Source organism: Manis pentadactyla, chromosome X, assembly GCF_030020395.1.
Source record: "Manis pentadactyla isolate mManPen7 chromosome X, mManPen7.hap1, whole genome shotgun sequence".
NCBI classification, from domain to species: Eukaryota; Metazoa; Chordata; class Mammalia; order Pholidota; family Manidae; genus Manis; species Manis pentadactyla.
The window spans coordinates 70,396,142-70,416,564 of record NC_080038.1 but is presented as its reverse complement, the minus strand read 5'-3'; the positions used below and the strand labels follow the sequence as shown (position 1 = coordinate 70,416,564).

Here is a 20,423-nt window from a genome sequence, read left to right as displayed (position 1 = left end):
CTTATTCTGTGGGTATGTGGAAGGAGGATTTCACAGTGACTTATTCTGCCATCTTCCTTAGACTCCCTCCTAAAGTCTTTTTAATCCTTGCTGAAGATCATAAGAAACATCAGCATGAAAACCAAAGAATGCATCAAATTCAAGTTTTTTTCTAATTGTCATATCTAAACTATACCCTAATGAATTGTGAGAATGACCAAATGTTCATCCTGTTTATTTAAAATCTCTTCAATTGCTTTTAAAAACCAAAAGCAATTATAATAAAAGAAAGTTAATCAGAGGAATTGAGTGTGATTACAAGTGTCTTGATATGGGCTTTCTCTAAGTTTTACCCACTAAGGGTTTTGAGAGCTGGCAGGTCTGATTAACACTGTTGTCTGACCTTTCACCATATCAAAACCTAAGCTAAAAAAATGCATCAGCTGATGATGACAGCAGGAAGTGGGAGGTTGAAAATCCAATATTCATTTAACAAGCTGTTGGAGAATAAATAAATGTGGTTCCAAAGCTTAATGAGGGAGGTCAGAGACCCTTTCAAACCTTACCAACTGCTTCTGGTCAAATCAAGGTAAGTGTCATAGAACATGTTGGGTGGTGAAACTACAGAAAGGGAGTAATGGGAGAAGAAAAAACACCCCTAGAAAGGTTGGGTTAGAGAAAATTGGGGAAGGCTTTGAATTCCTCAACAAGGGACAATTTAAGAAAGGGGTAGAAAGGGCTGTATCTATACTTTAGTGGTAGTTTAGGAGAGTGAGGAAAGAATGATGGCTTGGAAGGGGGTCTTCACTTAGACTTATAAAAGAAACTTGGGTATAGATGTGCCTAGAAGTAGTCCCACAGGCTGAAGTTTGAAATTCTATTCTGATAAACTACCCCAAGCTGGAGGCAAGAATTCAGTGGAGGTGGAAAGAAGGCAGAGACCTCAGGCCATGCAATTAGCAGCAATGTGATTGTCAGATATTTCAATGTTGAGTTAGATATGCCCTATGTCTTACTGGTTATGATGGGAATCAATTTATAATAATTTATTGGTTCCAGAAATTATGTTATATGGACAATGGTAATACTTGATAGGATGATTTGTTATAGCACAACGTACATCAAATGGACCGAAAGTTTAGTATTATATACATTATTTTAAGGTGAATTGCCTTTGAATAAGAGCTTTATTTACAGAACTTTGGGGTCTAAAAGACATATATTCAAAGTTTACTACTGTGGAAAATAAAGATTGTTTAAATCCAACTGGGAGGAATACTGTGGCTTTTCCTTTTGATTAATTACTCTAACACTTCTTCAGGAGGCTGATATAATACCATATTTTCTTTAGACTCTGAAGCTTTTGAAAGACCGCTTTGATGCTATATGAATTCTGTCATTTTGCTACCATGAATATGGCTCTTGGTTTTACCATTCCATTAGAAATATTAACCACATTCACATTATTTTTGTTACAAATCTTACAAATGGGAGTACTTCTGGGTATTTAGGTACATGTTCTGTTTAAGGCTGTATATCCAGTTTTCATAAATTGTTCTTAAAGGCCCCATTATTATCCCTTTCCATCTTGTGTCATGTCTTCATCATTTCCTGGACCCCAGCTAATTGCAATCTCATTCTTTCTATCTTTCTTCAATTTCTTACAAGGCAGAAGCTGCAAGGAACTTTTAATCCTCTGAAATTAAATTGCCTGGGTTCAAGTCCTCCTTAACCACTCACATTGCTGTGTGACTTCAGGCAAGAGACTTGAACTTTCTTGGCTTTAGTTTTCCCATCTGAAAGGGAGGATGAAAATATCAGCTTCACAGAGTTTCTGTGAAGATTAAATGCTTTGATAACTCTTGGCACAAATAGGAAGAGACGACACTAGAAAAGCTGACTCTTACTAAGCCATTATATCCAGCTTTTGATCTTCATGATTTCTCAATACAACAACTCCTAGAAATACCCCTTCCTGAGTGGTGAGAACACTGATGCTTGAAGCTAACAGGTGGAGGCACAGGGATTAAAACATAAGCTTCTTATGCATGATGTTTACAAATCTTTGCTACTAACAGAGATTCCTTAGTTCTTGAAGGAAATTTTTGGAAGTAAAACTGATAATAAAGTGAATTCCTGTGCAGTGAGTCCTACAGCTTTGCCTCCCAAATGATTTTTGTACTTCATAAGCTTTTTGTTTCCTTTAAATGTATAGCAGTGAAGAACACAATGACTAATAGTATAAATTGGGACCACTGGCATGATTCAGGCTAATATGTCCACAGTTTTATCCAACATTGCTTTTGCACCAACTTTGCCAATGCCAATACAATTCAAAATGCAAATGACATATTAGTAGTATTATGAAAATAGCTTTGACCCATGGACCTCTGAATATGTCTTCTGTATGCTCTGGTGGTTATATACCACACCTTAAGAAACAGTCTGAGCAACCTCAAAGAAATGCATGAATTTCTACTATTTTCCACAAGATGGTGATATTATAATGTACATCAGCAATTATGTGTTGGGTCAAAACTGATTTAAAATTTTTGGTCAGTTTCAGAAACCAATGTGGCTAAAATGTTTCTTGTTTTTCCTTTAAGAAAGTTTCGTTAGTAGGCTCTTAGAGCACCAAATCCACCTTTTTATCTAAGCCCTCACTTCCAGCACAGAACCTTGTTCCCTGAATACTGCTTTGCCCACAGTTACCTTCCATATAAACACTTTCATCAGGAGCATATAAACATCTCATGTTAATTTGGATGGTGATTTTTGGAATCATGGAAGCCAAAGGATTCGCAAAGCCTTATCAAGTAATGCTTTCTCGTTAATAAAATTTCACGTACTTCCAAATAACCTTATGCTTTTGTTTTTGCAAATCACATACCCTGGAACTCCATGAAGCATTCTTGGAGGTGGGATCCTTCATTTCTGTGGTTCTTATCCTTTATTTCCCGGTGAGAAGGGTACAAATCCTTTTGTGAATTTGATGAAATCTGTGGACCTTCCTCTCAGAAAAAAACGTATGTACATAAAAATTTGCATATCATTTCAAGGGGCTTAGGTATGCCCTGGAGCCATGATTCAGGTTAAGAACCTCTGCTTTAGTAGTAGAAACTATTGCCAAGCCCCACCTATCCCCTTCAGCTTAGGTAAAACAGAAAATCATATTAGACAAAAGAGATCTGGAATCTATGTTATCTTACTCTTTTGCTATTATTAAGAATTTTATATTGCTGTAAAATAGTGTTTTCATCCTTTAACAATCTCATGCCTCTAGTTGATGAACACAAAAACTTTATTCTCCCCCCAGAATTTTTACATGGCATTTTGCTAATGGGGACTCTGTGATGCCGGGTTTCTTGTTCACGAAGCCAAAGAATGAGCTTCACAAACACTCAAGGTAGGAGAGCAAGGTACAGGCTTTTATTTAGAGATAAAGTGAGAGAATAGAGCTCCTGGCTCATGCCAGGAGAGGACAAGAGGTCCTGTGGTGGTGCATTGTCTTGGGGTTTTATAGGCAGTTGAGGATTTTTCGAGAACATGAAAAAAGTTTAGTGGTGTGTGTAAGATAAATTCCAATAAATTCCAACTGAAATAAGCAGGCGAAGAGAGGCAACAAAGGACCAGGCAGTTTATTTGAACACAATCCCCGGGTGATGTTCCTCGGTCTGAAACACAGGCCCGGGGAAGTCACACCCAGCAGGGCAGGCAGCAAGTTTTTAAAGAAAGCAGAGGGAGGGAGAGCAAAGGTGTACAGTGGCATGAGGATTGGCTTGCCTAGGGTACGTGGGGGTCTCTCATTGGCCTTTAGCCAGATACTGGAAAGTTACCACTAATCTTTTAGCTTGGGAGACGGGCTCTAGTTGGGAATGTTATCCGATCAGGCTCTGGAATGTTTTCAGACCGGAACCTGTTGGTCTCTTCACCTTGTGAGGCCTGAGCTTGTCCATCAGGCTCACCCCTTCCCCTGGTGCCTCCATCCTTACAGTGTGGACTTGTTAAGTGGTCCCTGAATATTTAGAATTAACTTAACACAAACAACTTCCTCTGATGATTTCTCTCTGAGATACCAGCATCTTGGTCCGGGAGCATATGAAACAAGGCCACCAGCTCAGCCCCCAAGGTGGGCTGAGGTATTGTTTGCTAAAGAGTAAGTTAAGAATTTCTAATGTCTTAACTTCTTGGGTATTAAAATGCAATCTTATCTTTGAGGTGGAATCCTTCTTGCCTTTTACTGTGTTGTTTATGCCTGGGCTTACTTGCTAAATTAGTTGCCTAGTTTGCGAAATCACTTCATCAGCTCTGAAGGAGGAAAGACAGCACATAGGCCTGGGCCTTTTAGTATGCTAAAGTGAATCTTGCACATGATTATAAATGGTTAGCATAATAAAACATTGCTCCTCTTCTTTATCTGGGGAACATTAACTGATCTCACTAAAGAATGATTCTAGAGCTTAATGTTTAACATAGAGTTTTAGTAGGGAGGTTTCCCTGCATGTAGTTACATTGCTCTGACTGCAAATATCCCTCCCTGCCCCCTCTGGAGGCCCTCACCCTACTCTGACTACATCCACACCGTTCCTGTCTCAATGGCTCTCTGCTTTAGGAATTATGTCCTATCTTTTTTAATATTACCCACTAGCCAAGAAGATTTTTCCAGACTTAATTTTTGTACTCTGTATTATAAAACAATAGGATTATTTTCATTATTTAGATACAAAATTATCATGATTAATATTATTTTTTTCTTTAAGTTATCTGCCACCTACAGCACCCTCAGGGATTCTGACATTTTTTGAGAGGTTCTACTGACTAAAATTTCTCAATAAATATTTATTTATTCAATTTTTGAAGACTTTTCTTTGTACTTTCCTACTAAATAGCAAATTACCCTAGGAAAAAGTATATTTTAAGCCGGTGGTTTATGGTATATTCTATAGATTTTTGGGTCCCATAAAAATGATTTAGAGAGTCTGAGTGTGGGGTAAGTCATAGAATTTCCAGAATCTCACACCTGGCCTTATCCATTTACATATCAATAGGTGTTTACTACTGCATCCTCCCACAGCCTCCAGGGCAAGGAGTGGAGAGGATGGCCTCCATTCCCTCCTCCCCTCCATTCCTAGTGTGTAATTGGTCTGACACCTGCCAGTCACTGGGAATCCAACTGCAGGGTTCCCCCAAAAGGGGTGGATGGGGAAGTGAACATGTGCTGTGGCTGCAGAGACACAGAGCACTAAGTGGGCTTGGCTAGCAGGAACTGGAGAGAAAAGAGAGAGTGTGCTATGGCCAAAGGGATGAACAGAGCTGGGCCTCATTGTGAGCAATAAAAAGGGTTTCTTCCAACTTACGCTTTCCCTTGACTTATTTTGGTTTCAATAGTTTTATAGGGGATTCACACTAGGCCAGGAATACCTTCCCCCTGAGAGCTACACTGAGAATGTCTTATTTTCAGTTTTTAAAATGTATAAATTTCGATTATTAAACAAAAACCTCAAAAAGGTGTTATGTGTCAGAGTACATAAGAGTATAACACAATCTGAACTTGTGATATTTATTCTTTGTAATATGAACCAAAAATTTATGTTTATAGATTAGATTTATATTAATAAAATGCCACTCTATTTTTGTATTTTTCATTGGAAGAATTTCAGCATACAATTTTGTTTGGTAATAGAATTCTTCTTAGAATCAATGCCATAAGCTATTAGTTACACTACTCTCATGCATTTCTCTCTTCAAGTAATTATTCTCCTCATATTTTCCCAACCATGCCACTATTCCTTCATTCGTCTCATCAGATCCCTTCAAATTTTCTTAAATATGCATTTTATCACTCATCCATTTACCCATTTCTATCTTGTCAGACAGGGGATCTGTGACCCACTTCTTCACTCAGTTCTTTTAGTAACCTGACTTCTCCCAGACCTCAGTCTTTTTTGTCTTCTTCTCACAGAAGTGCTGCTCTCTCAGACTCTTGGCGTGTGCCACTTATTCTGACAGCTGGGGACTAAGTTTAACTGGTCTTCCTGGAAGGGGTTGACGGCATACACAGTTCTGGCTACAACTTGGTCAACAGAGCTGTATCTAACCAGATACCACCAACACATCATTCTGCTGCCCAAAGTTTACTCAGAGGTGAGTAACAGCTTGAGGAGCTGGCAATGTAATGCAGAGGAAGGAACATTCGAATGACCTTAATTCCATAGGTCTTTTTTCCTACAACTTCAGTTTGGCCACATGATTCTGCATGTAACTTTGGGCAAATCACTTTCCTCTCTTAGTTCCCTCATCATGGTGTACAGTATTTTTAAAAATTGGAGTCATATTTGCCTGGAGTCTAATATTCTGGCTTCAAATTGGCTCCTCTGCGACCTGTGTGGTCTTAAGCTCAACATTCTATGATTAGATGCTGACCAGAAAAAGCAAGGGTCAGGAGTACTGTTAATGAAGAAAGACACAGGGGTTTATAGTAAGTCATTTCCAGGAGAGGGGAACAAATCTTGGATAGATTTTACCAGGTGATAAGTGGTGAGTTGGTAATAAATGCTGAGGTGTAGAGGCCTGGGGGATGGTAGGGGTTTAGGCACACTGATATAGAAACCAAGCTTCTTGCTTTTCAGTGCTGTTTTGTCCTACAATTACTATCATTCAGATCCTTCCAATATCTTACTAGATGTATTATTGCTGTATTCCCTGCTCAACTATACTCAGTTATATAATTCCTTCTGCACATGAACTTAAGACTGAATTTCCTAAAGTGCAACCTCATCCACGTTAGTCCCATTCTTTAAAATTATCAGTCAGTGGCTTCCCATTACCTACAGAATAAAAAATAAATTCTTTAGCTTTTTATTCAAAGCCCTTCTCGATCTGTCCTCAACTAGTTTCCAAGATACTCAGTGCACAGGTCACATTGGATTCTTTCTTCTTCCAACACGTATTGCCTGTGCTTACCTTAGTGGACATTCCTATCCAACTTTCATTGTTGTCAAATGACACTGTGTCACTCTGCTTTCATCTATGTTTTTGGACTGCTCTGCTTGTACCTTTCATAGGCACTTCCTATATATTTTCTTTGTGTGTGTGATTGCTATTTTTGTTTTAGACTTCCCTTTAATACATGTAAATTCCAAGAGGTTGGGGTCTGTACATCATTCATATCTGTGTCTATTCCTTCAACCTAATTCCTACAACTCTGCCTGGTATGTTTTTGTGAATATTGTGATTCAGCAAATATTTATTGAAACAAATTTCATCTTTAAAAATTGGCTTTCTCCAAACCTAGTTGTTCCTTATCTATGTGAAATGAAAAAGGATTTTGAGCTATACGATTTTTAGGGAACCATTCTGACAAGCCACTTGGGTAGTTGTTATGGTACTATATTCCATCTTTAGCCTGATTTTGATCTCTATCCAAGCCAGAAAATATCTAATTTGCTGGGGCAGAAAGGAGAAGGTTTAGGAATCAATTGTGACTGACTCTACTGCATTAAACAGTGTCTATCAAGATTAAAGTGAGGACAATATCTATAATAATATACTTTCAGCTGTTTTATATATTGCTCCTGTTCTTCCCACTCCAGGTTTCTAGGACTGCACAAAGCACACATAACTATTTCAAGCTACTGTTCTGATAGGGGTTCTGTCCATGCTACATCCTTCCTCCCACCAAAAATCCCACAGGAAATGATAACGCATGTTATCCCTAAGCCTCCACTTCAGATCAGACTGAACAGCCTTTCCCTGGGGACAGTTGATAGTATTTTATAAAATGGAAAAAAGGTGAATATTGAGTCTGTGTCCACTAAAGACACCATTATCTAATTAATGCAGAATTTTTCTCTGCATCCTGGGTCCCATGACATTGTAGAATAAGAAAAAGTAATTGACTTAGAATTGGGTATTTGGATGGGAACCCAACAATTTTTAGTCCTTTGGGATGCATGGATTTTGTATATATGACAACGGAAATAAAATTGGAGAGTCACTAAACTTGCAGTGTGAAATAATCTCTTTTAAATTTGTGAAAATAGTTTTTAATTAGTTATTGGAAATACAGGGATAAAAAGCAAAATTGGAGGAGGGAGCCAAGATGGCGGCATGAGTAGAGCAGCTGAAATCTCCTCCCAAAACCACATATATCTATGAAAATATAACAAAGACAACTCTTCCTAGAATAAAAACCAGAGGACACAGTACAAAATCCAGACCACATCCACACCTGAGAGAACCCAGTGCCTCGCGAAGGGGGTAAGATACAAGCCCCGACCTGGCGGGAGCCGAGCGCCCCTCCCCCCAGGTCCCGGTGGGAGAAGAATAGGCAGAGTGGGAGGGAGACGGAGCCCAGGACTGCCGAACACCCAGCCCCAGCCATCTGGGCCAGAGAGAAGACACAGTGCATGCGTGGGGGGCCCTGGATACCAGGGAACAGGGCAGCAAGAACAGTGAGTGAGCACCGGAGGCCTGGCACCGGAGAACACCAGAAAAGCGAGCAACCATTTTTCTTTTTTCTGCAGTTTTGTTTTGGCGAGCGCTTTTTGGAAATCTTAAAGGGATAGGGACCCCAATACTAGGGAAACAGGGCAGCAAGAACAGTGAGCAGGCACCGGAGGCATGGCGCCAGAGGACACCAGAAAAGCGAGCGACCATTTTTTTTTTTCTGCTGTTTTGTTTTGGCGAGCGCGTTTTGGAAGTCTTAAAGGGATAGGGATCCCAATACTAGGGAAACAGGGCAGCAAGACTGGTGAGCAGATGCCTGAGGCTGGCGCTGGAGAATAAAGAAAAAAGAGCGGCCACTTTTTTTTTTTATTTAAAAAATTTATTTTTTATTTATTTATTTATTTTTTTGTCATCGTTGTTTTGTTTTGGCGGGTGCTTTTTGGCAGTCTTAAAAGGGCACGGTGGGACACTTAATCAAGGGGTAGGGAATCCAGGGATCTCTGGGCACCCTAAACCCTGGGCTGCAGAGAGCAGGGAGGACCCTTACGGAGATAACTAGCCTCCCAGCCACTCCCCCTCCAACACGACTCCACCACTTTGGAGCAGTAGCCCGAACCAGGACACGCCCACAGCAACAGCGGAGATAAACTCCATAGCAGCTGGGCAGGAAGCAGAAGCCCTGTCTGCGTGCAGCTGCCCAGCACAAGCGACTAGAGGTCGCTGTTCTTCCAGGAGAGGAGGGCTACAAACCAACAAGAAGGGAAGTTCTTCCAGCCGTCACTCATCCCAGCTCTGCAAACTATTCCTATCACAATGAAAAGGCAAAAAGTACAGGCAGACAAAGATCACAGAGACCACACCAGAGAAGACAGACCTAACCAGTCTTCCTGACAAAGAATTCAAAATAAGAATCATAAACATGCTGACAGAGATGCAGAGAAATATGCAAGACATATGGGATGAAGTCGGGAGGGAGAACACAGATGTCAGAAAGGAGATTACAGAAATGAAACAAACTCTGGAAGGGTTCATAAGCAGAATGGATAGGATGCAAGAGGCCATTGATGGAATTCAAACCAGAGAACAGGAACGCATAGAAGCTGACATAGAGAGAGATAAAGGATCTCCAGGAATGAAACAATATTAAGAGAACTGTGTGACCAGTCCAAAAGGAACAATATCCGTATTATAGGGGTACCAGAAGAAGAAGAGAGAGGAAAAGGGATGAAAAGTATCTTGGAAAAAATAATTGCTGAAAACTTCCCCAAACTGGGGGAGGAAATAATCGAACAGACCACGGAAATACACAGAACCCCCAACAGAAAGGACCCAAGGAGGACAACACCAAGACACATAATAATTAAAATGGCAAAGATCAAGGACAAGGAAAGAGTTTTCAAGGCAGCTAGAGAGAAAAAGGTCACCTATAAAGGAAAACCCATCAGGCTAACATCAGACTTCTCGACAGAAACCCTACAGGCCAGAAGAGAATGGCATGATATATTTAATACAATGAAACAGAAGGGCCTTGAACCAAGGATACTGTATCCAGCACGACTATCATTCAAATATGATGGTGGGATTAAACAATTCCCAGACAAACAAAAGCTGACGGAATTTGCTTCCCACAAACCACCTCTGCAGAACATCTTACAGGGACTGCTCTAGATGGGAGCACTCATAGAAAGAGCACAGCACAAAACACCCAACATATGAAGAATCGAGGAGGAGGAATAAGAAGGGAGAGAAGAAAAGAATCTCCAGACAGTGTATATAACAGCTCAATAAGCGAGCTAAGTTAGGCAGTAAGATACTAAAGAAGCTAACCTTGAACCTTTAGTAACCACGAATTTAAAACCTGTAATGGTAATAAGTACATATCTCTCAATAGTCACCCTAAATGTTAATGGGCTGAATGCACCAATCAAAAGACACAGAGTAATAGAATGGATAAAAAAGCAAGACCCATCTATATGCTGCTTACAAGAAACTCACCTCAAACCCAAAGACATATACAGACTAAAAGTCAAGGGATGGAAAAACATATTTCAAGCAAACAACAGCGAGAAGAAAGCAGGGGTTGCAGCACTAATATCAGACAGAACAGACTTCAAAACAAAGAAATTAACAAGAGATAAAGAAGGACACTACCTAATGATAAAGAGCTCAGTCCAACAAGAGGATATAACCATTCTAAATATATATACACCCAACACAGGAGCCCAAGCATATGTGAAACAAATACTAACAGAACTAAAGGGGGAAATAGACTGCAATGCATTCATTCTAGGACACTTCAACACACCACTCACCCCAAAGGATAGATCCACCGGGCAGAAAATAAGTGAGGGCACGGAAGCACTGAACAACACAGTAGAGCAGATGGACCTAATAGACATCTAGAGAACTCTACATCCAAAAGCAACAGGATATACATTCTTCTCAAGGGCACATGGAACATTCTCCAGAATAGACCACATACCAGGTTACAAAAAGAGCCTCAGAAAATTCCAAAAGATTGAAATCCTACCAACCAACTTTTCATACCACAAAGGCATAAAACTAGAAATAAACAGTACAAAGAAAGCAAAGAGGCTCACAAACACATGGAGGATTAACAACACGCTCCTAAATAATCAATGTATCAAAGACCAAATCAAAATGGAGATCCAGCAAAATATGGAAACAAATGACAACAACAGCACTAAGCCCAAACTTATGTGGGACACAGCAAAAGCAGTCTTAAGAGGGAAGTATATAGCAATTCAAGCACATTTAAAAAAGGAAGAACAATCTGAAATGAATGGTCTAATGTCACAATTATCGAAATTGGAAAAAGAAGAACAAATGAGGCCTAAGGTCAGGAGAAGGAGGGACATAATAAAGATCAGAGAAGAAATAAATAAAATTGAGAAGAACAAAACAATAGCAAAAATCAATGAAACCCAGAGTTGGTTCTTCGAGAAAATAAACAAAACAGAAAAGCCTCTATCCAGACTTATTAAGAAGAAAAGAGAGTCAACACAAATCAACAGTATCAGAAACGAGAAAGGAAAAATCACGATGGACCCCAAAGAAATACAAAGAATTATTAGAGAATACTATGCAAACCTGTATGCTAACAAGCTGGGAAATTTAGGAGAAATGGACAACTTCCTAAAAAAATACAACCTTCCAAGACTGACTCAGAAAGAAACAGAAAATCTAAACAGACCAATTAGAAGCAACGAAATTGAAGCTGTAATCAACAAACTATCAAAGAACAAAAGCCCCGGGGCAGATGGATTTACCTCGGAATTTTATCAGACATGCAGGGAAGACATAATACCCATTCTCCTTAAAGTTTTCCAAAAAATAGAGTAGAAGGGGATACTCCCAAACTCATTCTATGAAGCTAACATCACTCTAATAGCAAAACCAGGCAAAGACCCCACCAAAAAAGAAAACAACACACCAATATCCCTGATGAATTTAGATGCAAAAATACTCAACAAAATATTAGCAAACTGAATTCAAAAACACATCAAAAGGATCATACACCATGACCAAGTGGGATTCATCCCAGGGATGCAAGGATGGTACAACATTCGAAAGTCTATCAACATCATCCACCACATCAACAAAAAGAAAGACAAAAACCACATGATCATCACCATAGATGCTGAAAAAGCATTTGACAAAGTTCAACATCCATTCATGATAAAAACTCTCAGCAAAATGGGAATAGAGGGCAAGTACCTCAACATAATAAAGGCCATCTATGATAAACCCACAGCCAACATTATATTGAACAGTGAGAAGCTGAAAGCATTTCCTCTGAGATCCGGAACTAGACAGGGATGCCCACTCTCCCCACTGTTATTTAACATAGTACTGGAGGTCCTAGCCACGGCAATCAGACAAAACAAAAAAATTCAAGGAATCCAGATTGGTAAAGAAGAAGTTAAACTGTCACTATTTCCAGACGACACGATACTGTACATAAAAAACCCTAAAGACTCCACCCCAAAACTACTAGAACTGATATCGGAATACAGCAAAGTTGCAGGATACAAAATCAGTACACAGAAATCTGTGGCTTTCCTATATACCAACAATGAACCAACAGAAAGAGAAATCAGGAAAACAACTCCATTTACAATTGCATCAAAAAAAATAAAATACCTAGGAATAAACCTAACCAAAGAAGTGAAAGACTTATACTCTGAAAACTACAAGTCACTCTTAAGATAAATTAAAGGGGACACTAACAGATGGAAGCTCATCCCATGCTCGTGGCTTGGAAGAATTAATATCGTCAAAATGGCCATCCTGCCTAAAGCAATATACAGATTTGATGCAATCCCTAAAAAACTACCAGCAACATTCTTCAATGAACTGGAACAAATAATTCAAAAATTCATATGGAAACACCAAAGACCCCGAATAGCCAAAGCAGTCCTGAGAAAGAAGAGTAAAGTAGTGGGGATCTCACTCCCCAATTTCAAGCTCTACTATAAAGCCATAGAAAACAAGACAATTTGGTACTGGCACAAGAACAGAGCCACAGACCAATGGAACAGACTAGAGAATCCATACATTAACCCAGACATATATGGTCAATTAATATTTGATAAAGGAGCCATGGACATACAATGGCGAAATGACAGTCTCTTCAACAGATGGTGCTGACAAAACTGGAAAGCTACATGTAGGAGAATGAAACTGGACCATTGTCTAACCCCATATACAAAAGTAAACTCAAAATGAATCAAACACCTGAATGTAAGTCATGAAACCATTAAACTCTTGGAAGAAAACATAGGCAAAAACCTCTTAGACATAAACATGAGTGACCTCTTCTTGAACATATCTCCCCGGGCAAGGAAAACAACAGCAAAAATGAACAAGTGGGACTATATTAAGCTGAAAAGCTTCTGTACAGCAAAAGACACCATCAATAGAACAAAAAGGAACCCTACAGTATGGGAGAATATATTTGAAAATGACGCATCTGATAAAGGCTTGACGTCCAGAATATATAACGAGCTCACACGCCTCAACAAACAAAAAACAAATAAACCAATTAAAAAATGGGCAGAGGAACTGAACAGACAGTTCTCCAAAAAAGAAATACAGATGGCCAACAGACACATGAAAAGATGCTCCACATCGCTAATTATCAGAGAAATGTAAATTAAAACTACAATGAGGTATCACCTCACACCAGTAAGGATGGCTGCCATCCAAAAGACAAACAACAACAAATGTTGGCGAGGCTGTAGAGAAAGGGGAACCCTCCTACACTGCTGGTGGGAATGTAAGTTAGTTCAACCATTGTGGAAAGCAGTATGGAGGTACATCAAAATGCTCAAAACAGACTTAACATTTGACCGAGGAATTGCACTCTTAGGAATTTACTCTAAGAATGCAGCAATAAGTATGAGAAAGATCAGTGCACCCCTATGTTTATTGCAGCACTATTTACAATAGCCAAGACCTGGAAGCAACCCAAGTGTCCATCAGTAGATAAATGGATAAAGAAGAGGTGGTACATATACACAATGGAATACTACTCAGCCATAAGAAAAGGGCAAATCCTACCATTTGCAGCAACATGGATGGAGCTGGAGGGTATTATGCTCAGTGTAATAAGCCAAGCGGAGAAAGAGAAATACCAAATGATTTCACTCATCTGTGGAGTATAAGAACAAAGGAAATACTGAAGGAACAAAACAGCAGCAGAATCACAGAACTCAAGAATGGACTAACAGGTACCAAAGGGAAAGGGACTGGGGAGGATGGGTGGGTAGGGAGCGATAAGGGGGGGAGTAGCAGGGGGGTATTAAGATTAGCATGCATGAGGGAGTGGGAGAAAGGGGAGGGCTGTACAACACAGAGAAGGCAAGTAGTGATTCTACAACATTTTGCTCTGCTGATGGACAGTGACTGTAAAGGGGTTTATAGGGGGGACCTGGTATAGGGGAGAGCCTAGTAAACATAATATTCGTCATGTAAGTGTAGATTAGTGATACCACAAAAAAAAAGGCAGTTCCTGTGTGGTAACCTCCAGTGAGTTCTACATAAGGTTATAAAGTGTAGGCAAAGGGTCTGTTTGTGTTTATACAGAGGATCAAAGCCTAATTGGGCTACCCTGAAAATGAACTAAGATACGATATGAAAAAGAACTTCCAACGTCAGCACTCTCTGGAAGACTCATGCCAGAAGATGATCATCAAAAACCCCAACAAAGATCCACGCACTGCTACAGCTGTAGATGCACTAATCCCAACAGTTCCTGGACTTGCCATGGGAATGAAGAAGAAGATATCTAAGCTGGCCTGTGCATACAGTAAAACAACAAATTTGACTGGATCTATACTGTTGGAACTCAACCAAGAATCAGGAGAAGTGCAAATTGTAGCTCTCCAAAATCTTACAACTACAGACTATTCACTGTTAAAAGATCATATGGGATGTGAACATTCCCCAGGAATGGGTTGTTTTAATTTGTCTGATTTCTCTCAGACTGTTCAAGTTCAGTTGGACAATATACACCATATCATAGATAAGTTTTCACAAATGCCTAAGGTGCCTAACTGGTTTTCTTGGTTTCACTGGAGATGGCTGGTAATTACAGGTATGCTTTGGTTATGTAACTATACTCCTATTATGTTAATGTGTGTGCGCAATTTAAGTAGTAGTTTAAAACCTATACATGCTGAAGGTACTCTACAAGAAGATATGTCAAAGAAATAATCAATCTTCCCATGTTTTCTTTCTCCTGCTACTTCTATAGCTTTTCTTCTTCCTTCCTAATTACACCCCTTAAACAGAATTCGTGCCTCATATCAAATTTACTGAGTATCATAATTCTTCCAAGTGGTAAAGATACCTCAAGACAAATGCCAGGCATAGAAGCTACAGGGCATAAATCTGCAAAGAAGTAAAAAGCTAACCTTTTCAAACAATATTGCTTCTCTCTCACTTACCAACTTTACATTTCCCTGTATGGCCCCGGAAGATGACTAGTTAGCCAGAGACAGGTAAGATTCCTCAAGGGAGGAACAACCTAAGACAGGCACAGTCGCAGGGGGTCATCAGGTGAGAAATTGGGGATCAACAGAGGTGAGGCTTAGAACCTCACCCCCCCTGTTCTGAGAGAAATCTTCTGCATACGTGGATGTTTTATTGCCCTTGTCCAGCTTGGATTAACACATAGTCTACAGGCACACACCTGATCATCTACATTTGCTCTCTTACAACACTAAACTATGTTTTCTACCTCTATCTTTTATCTACCTACCACTTCAGCGTTTTATTAAAAATAATAATAATAAAGAGAAATGTGGTATCCACATATAAATCAAGTATAAAAATCGAATGAGTATTCATATTTGAACTGACTGTTTATAGTTCATAATGAATGAGCAAAACCGAAAGCTTCTGTGATGACTGCCCTTGTAATGTTCACCATGTAACTTATTCACTATGTAAGAATTTGTTCTCCATGTAAGAACTTGTTTGTTATGCTTCAGAAGATCGGAGACTGACGAAAATTAGGCTTGGGGTGGATTAATGATTGTGCATTGAGCATTGACTCCCCTATACAGAATTTTATTGTCGTTAACAACCATTTGATCAATAAATATGAGAGATGCCCTCACAAAAAAAAAGTACACACTTCCAATTGTAAAATAAATAAGTAACTGGGATGTAATATATAGCATAAGGAATATAGTCAAAATATTGTAACAACTTGGTATGGTGATAGCTGGTACCTAGAATTATCATGTATATAAATGTTGAATCACTGTATTGTACACCTGAAACTAATGTAATATAATACTGTGTCTCAACTACCCTTCAATAAAAAATAATTATCTACCAAAAAAAAAAAAAGAAAAGCACAATTGCCAAAGTTTAAAATAGAAGATATTAAATTTTAATTCTTCTGTCTGAAATTTATCTTAGGTATAGTTTCAGATACTATGCAAAGATACAAGGCTACAAAAATCAATAATATTCACTTAATATTTACTCTTAACATATCATCTTATAGTATAATTTTATCAAAATGTGTCTTCCAATCAGAATTATTCAAACACTTACTGGCTTTATCGTTCCAGATAATCTTTAGCACAATTAACAATGTTTAAAATGTAGGCAAGTTTACACTGGTAAAAGTGGAAGAGTAAGTACCTATGAAATTCTATCCTACATAAAAATAATGGAGAACACTAATTTTAAAAAATCAGAAGCAACATTTTCATAACTCTGGAAATTAACTAAAAGCTTGTAGAAATGATGAGAATGAAGAGATTTAAGAAAAATGGGTGAATCTCAGTAAGAAGAGTGAATTTTGTGGCATTAAAATTAGCCCTTTCCCCACCCTCTGCTTCCATCTCTGAAGTAGGTTGAAACACCAAGAGCTCATAATAATGGTAAAAACTAGCACCCTGATGACCACCAGAGGTGGAAGAATGGGAAGACAGCTCTTCTACAGTTTTATTTACAGATAATGGGTTGCTGGAAGACCCTCCTTGCATGGCTGTCTTTATTCAACTTGACTCAAGAGTTTTTCCAGTGGTAAAAGCCTTTTTCTTCAGGGACATTTGTGGGGAAAAAAATGATGCAATTGTTTAATTTCACAGGTGCCTTTGGTGGTAGATAATAGATGGGACAAACAATAGACTCACCAAAAATCTTAAAAGGAAAAGCTGCAGACTGAGACATCCATAGGGGCTTTTGAAGGCTCTGACATATTCCTGAAAATTTGGGAGCCATATGTGTGCACTGGGCTCTGTGCATGCCCAGGATGTGTTGCATGCACAGAAAAGACCTGAGAAGATATTAACTTAATACCCATGGCTTACCTTGAGGTTTTGCACAATCAGGAAGTAAAGTAGGCCATAACATATACACACAAATAGCCCCTTTGCAAAGACTGTAAGAGTTACTGGTTCCAAGTATTTGTGGAAGTCTTTGTCCAATCACTAGCCATCTGAGCAGAGATTTTAGAATACAGAACTTCACAAAATTAGTTTCAAATAATAAAAACAAACAATGGTGAACTCTGAGGAAGGTAGGGGAAATGGCACAAATGAGGAAGAAATAATAGTTATATAAAGCAAGGCTTTTGTATACTATTGAATTAAATTAGTATTAATCTGAACTAGATTGTAATAATATGTAAAATATCCTTAGGTAATCACTGAGAAAACAAACAGAAAAGATATAGTAACAGAAACAATAAGAAAATTTAAATGATACAGTAGAATATATCTAACACAAAAGAAAGAAGTAATTGAGAAATAAAAAGCCATTACATATATAAAAAACAAATAATAAAATGGTAGACATAAATCTTATTTTAATAAATAAATGTAAATGGATTAAACACTACAATTAAAAGCCTAATCTAGGAAGAATAGGATAAAAATATAATCCAACTCCATGCTGTCAATGAGGCAAACTTTAGATTCAAAAATGATAGATCGAAAGTAAAATAATAGAAGAAATATACCATGGAAATAGTAACCAAATGTGAGCTGGAGTAACTATACTGATACCAGACAAAATAGGCTTTAAGACAAAATCATTACTAGAGGCAAATAAGGTACATTTTACAATGATAAAAGGGTCAATCCAGTGATAACTTATAACAATTAATACATATATGTACCTAACAACACATCCTTAAAATGCATGAAGTTAAAAACTGACAAAATTAAAGGGAGAAATATATAATTCAACAATTATAGTTGGAGACTTCAGTATCTTACTTTTAATCATGGATAAAATAACTAGGCATAAATCAACTGGGAAATAGCAGACTTGAACAACATTATAAATCAACTAGTCCTAACAGACATAAGACACTCCATCCAACAACACCAGAATATAAATTCTTCTCAGGTGCATATGAACAATCTCCAGGATAGACCAAATGTTAGGCCATAAAGCAAGTATCAAAATATTTAAAAGAATTATAAATCACACAAACTATATTTTCCAACCACTTCCATTTTCCAACCATTTCCAGAATGAAATCAGAAATTAATCATGTGAGTAAATTTGGGAAATTCAAAAATATGTGGAAATTAAACAACACACCTTATATAACAAATGGATAAAAGATGAAATAATGAGAAAATAAAACTACCCTGATAATTAAAATAAATGAAAAATTACCAGAAATTATGGGGTGTAGCAAAAGCAGCTCATAGAGGTAAATTTGTAACTTTAAATGTCTACATTTAAAATAAGAAATCTCTCAAATCAATAACATAACTTTCCACCTTAAGAAGCCAGAAAAATAAGAGCAAACTATCTCAAAACAAGCATCAGCAGAAAATATTAAACAGTGGAGTCAAAATAATGAAATATAGAATAGAAAAACAATAGAGAAAAACAACAAAACCAAATGATGCTTCTCAGAAAACAAAAAATTGACAAACTATTGCCTAGACAGACATAGCAAGTGAGAAACTACATTTAAATTACTAACATTTTGTGAAAGAGGAGCCATTACTATTGACCTTATAGAAATAAAAAGAGTATAAGGGAATGCCATGAACAATTATACTCCAATACATTACATACTTTTGATAAATAGGAAAAATTCCCAGAGAAACACAAAGGTGCCAAATCACAATCAAGAAGTATAGAGGATTCTTGGAGATGGCAGACTAAAGAGAGCCTGAATCCACCTTTTAGTACCTACACACTGAATCTGCACCTTCACAAAGAGCATTTTTCCATGAAGAAGAATGAAAAATAAAGTTAACACTTTCTTTACAATGAGGGGCAGAAAGATCATTAAAGACCCAAAAGGCAGGAGAGACAGAGGCATAGCAACCATGGGAATCTCACCCCCAGTATAGCTATCATCAGAAAGGCAGGGTAGGGATATCATTGAGACAGCCAGACATGGACTCTCTGCCTTGAAGAGCAGAAAAAAACCATTGTTCTTTAAAGTACAACTAGACCATAGTGAAAGAACCAGTTTCAGAACTAAATGCTACTGTTTACACTTCTTCCACACATCTTAGTGTGGCCAAGAACAGGATGTGCATGCACACATCAATCTCAGACTAGGTATAGGCAGCCCCTTGACATTTACTCACACTCAGGTTTGCCTGCATGAGATCTGGTAGTCCTGTCTGGTTCCTACTGTTATCCACCAACCTAGCCCCCATGAACAGGACGAGAAAGTTCCCCAGATCTCAGAGAGGGTGCATGAATGTGCAGGCAGCTGCCACCAAGTTAAATCCCTAGAGCATCATAGCGGAATGTGCATGTGAGGCTGACCCCTGGCTACCAGGGAGATGGGGATTGCTGGTACAGGAATTTCTGGAGTATCCCAGAGCACACAGAGGCCAAGGGGGAATGTATGCATTCATAGTGCCTGATCCTGGCCACCTGTGGGTCTGGCAGGCACTAATGTGGAAATTTCCTGGAGAAGCCCAAGTGTGCAGGCAAAATAAGAATGTGTGTGTGCATGGTGACTGATACAACACACCAGAAGGATTGGTGGGCGCTTCTGTGGGAATTACCTGGTGCAGCCACAGGGGAATGTGCATGCATTGTGCTTCATACTGGCCACCAGTGGGACAGGCAGGTGCCTCCACAGGAATTTCATAGAGCAGCCCAGAGTTCCCAGGGGCCATGGGGTAACATGCATGCATGCACAGTACTGAATCCCAGCCACCAGCAGGACTGAAGATGCTGATGTGGGATTTCCCAGGAGCAACTCAGGGTGCACAGGAGCCAAAGGGAAACGTGCATGAAGGTTACTCCATGCTCCAGGCACACTTGGGGGAATTCCTCAGAGAAGCCCTGAGTGGCCCAGATTTTCCATAGACATTGGGTGAAAAGGCATAGGGGACTCAGCTGGCACCAACTGAGGAGTTAACTGGAGTGTACCGCTGATCAACCACTGGACCAACACATGACCCCCACAATTGCAGAACCCAAAAGTGTCCAACCAGGAGCATTTTGAACAGGACCCCAAG

General features: G+C 38.9%; 1 pseudogene; it reads right to left on the bottom strand.

Moving 5' to 3' along the window:
- Nucleotides 1-1,280: 1,280 nt before the first annotated feature.
- Nucleotides 1,281-20,078, bottom strand: LOC118934041 (ubiquitin-conjugating enzyme E2 variant 1-like; annotated as a pseudogene).
- Nucleotides 20,079-20,423: the final 345 nt, after the last annotated feature.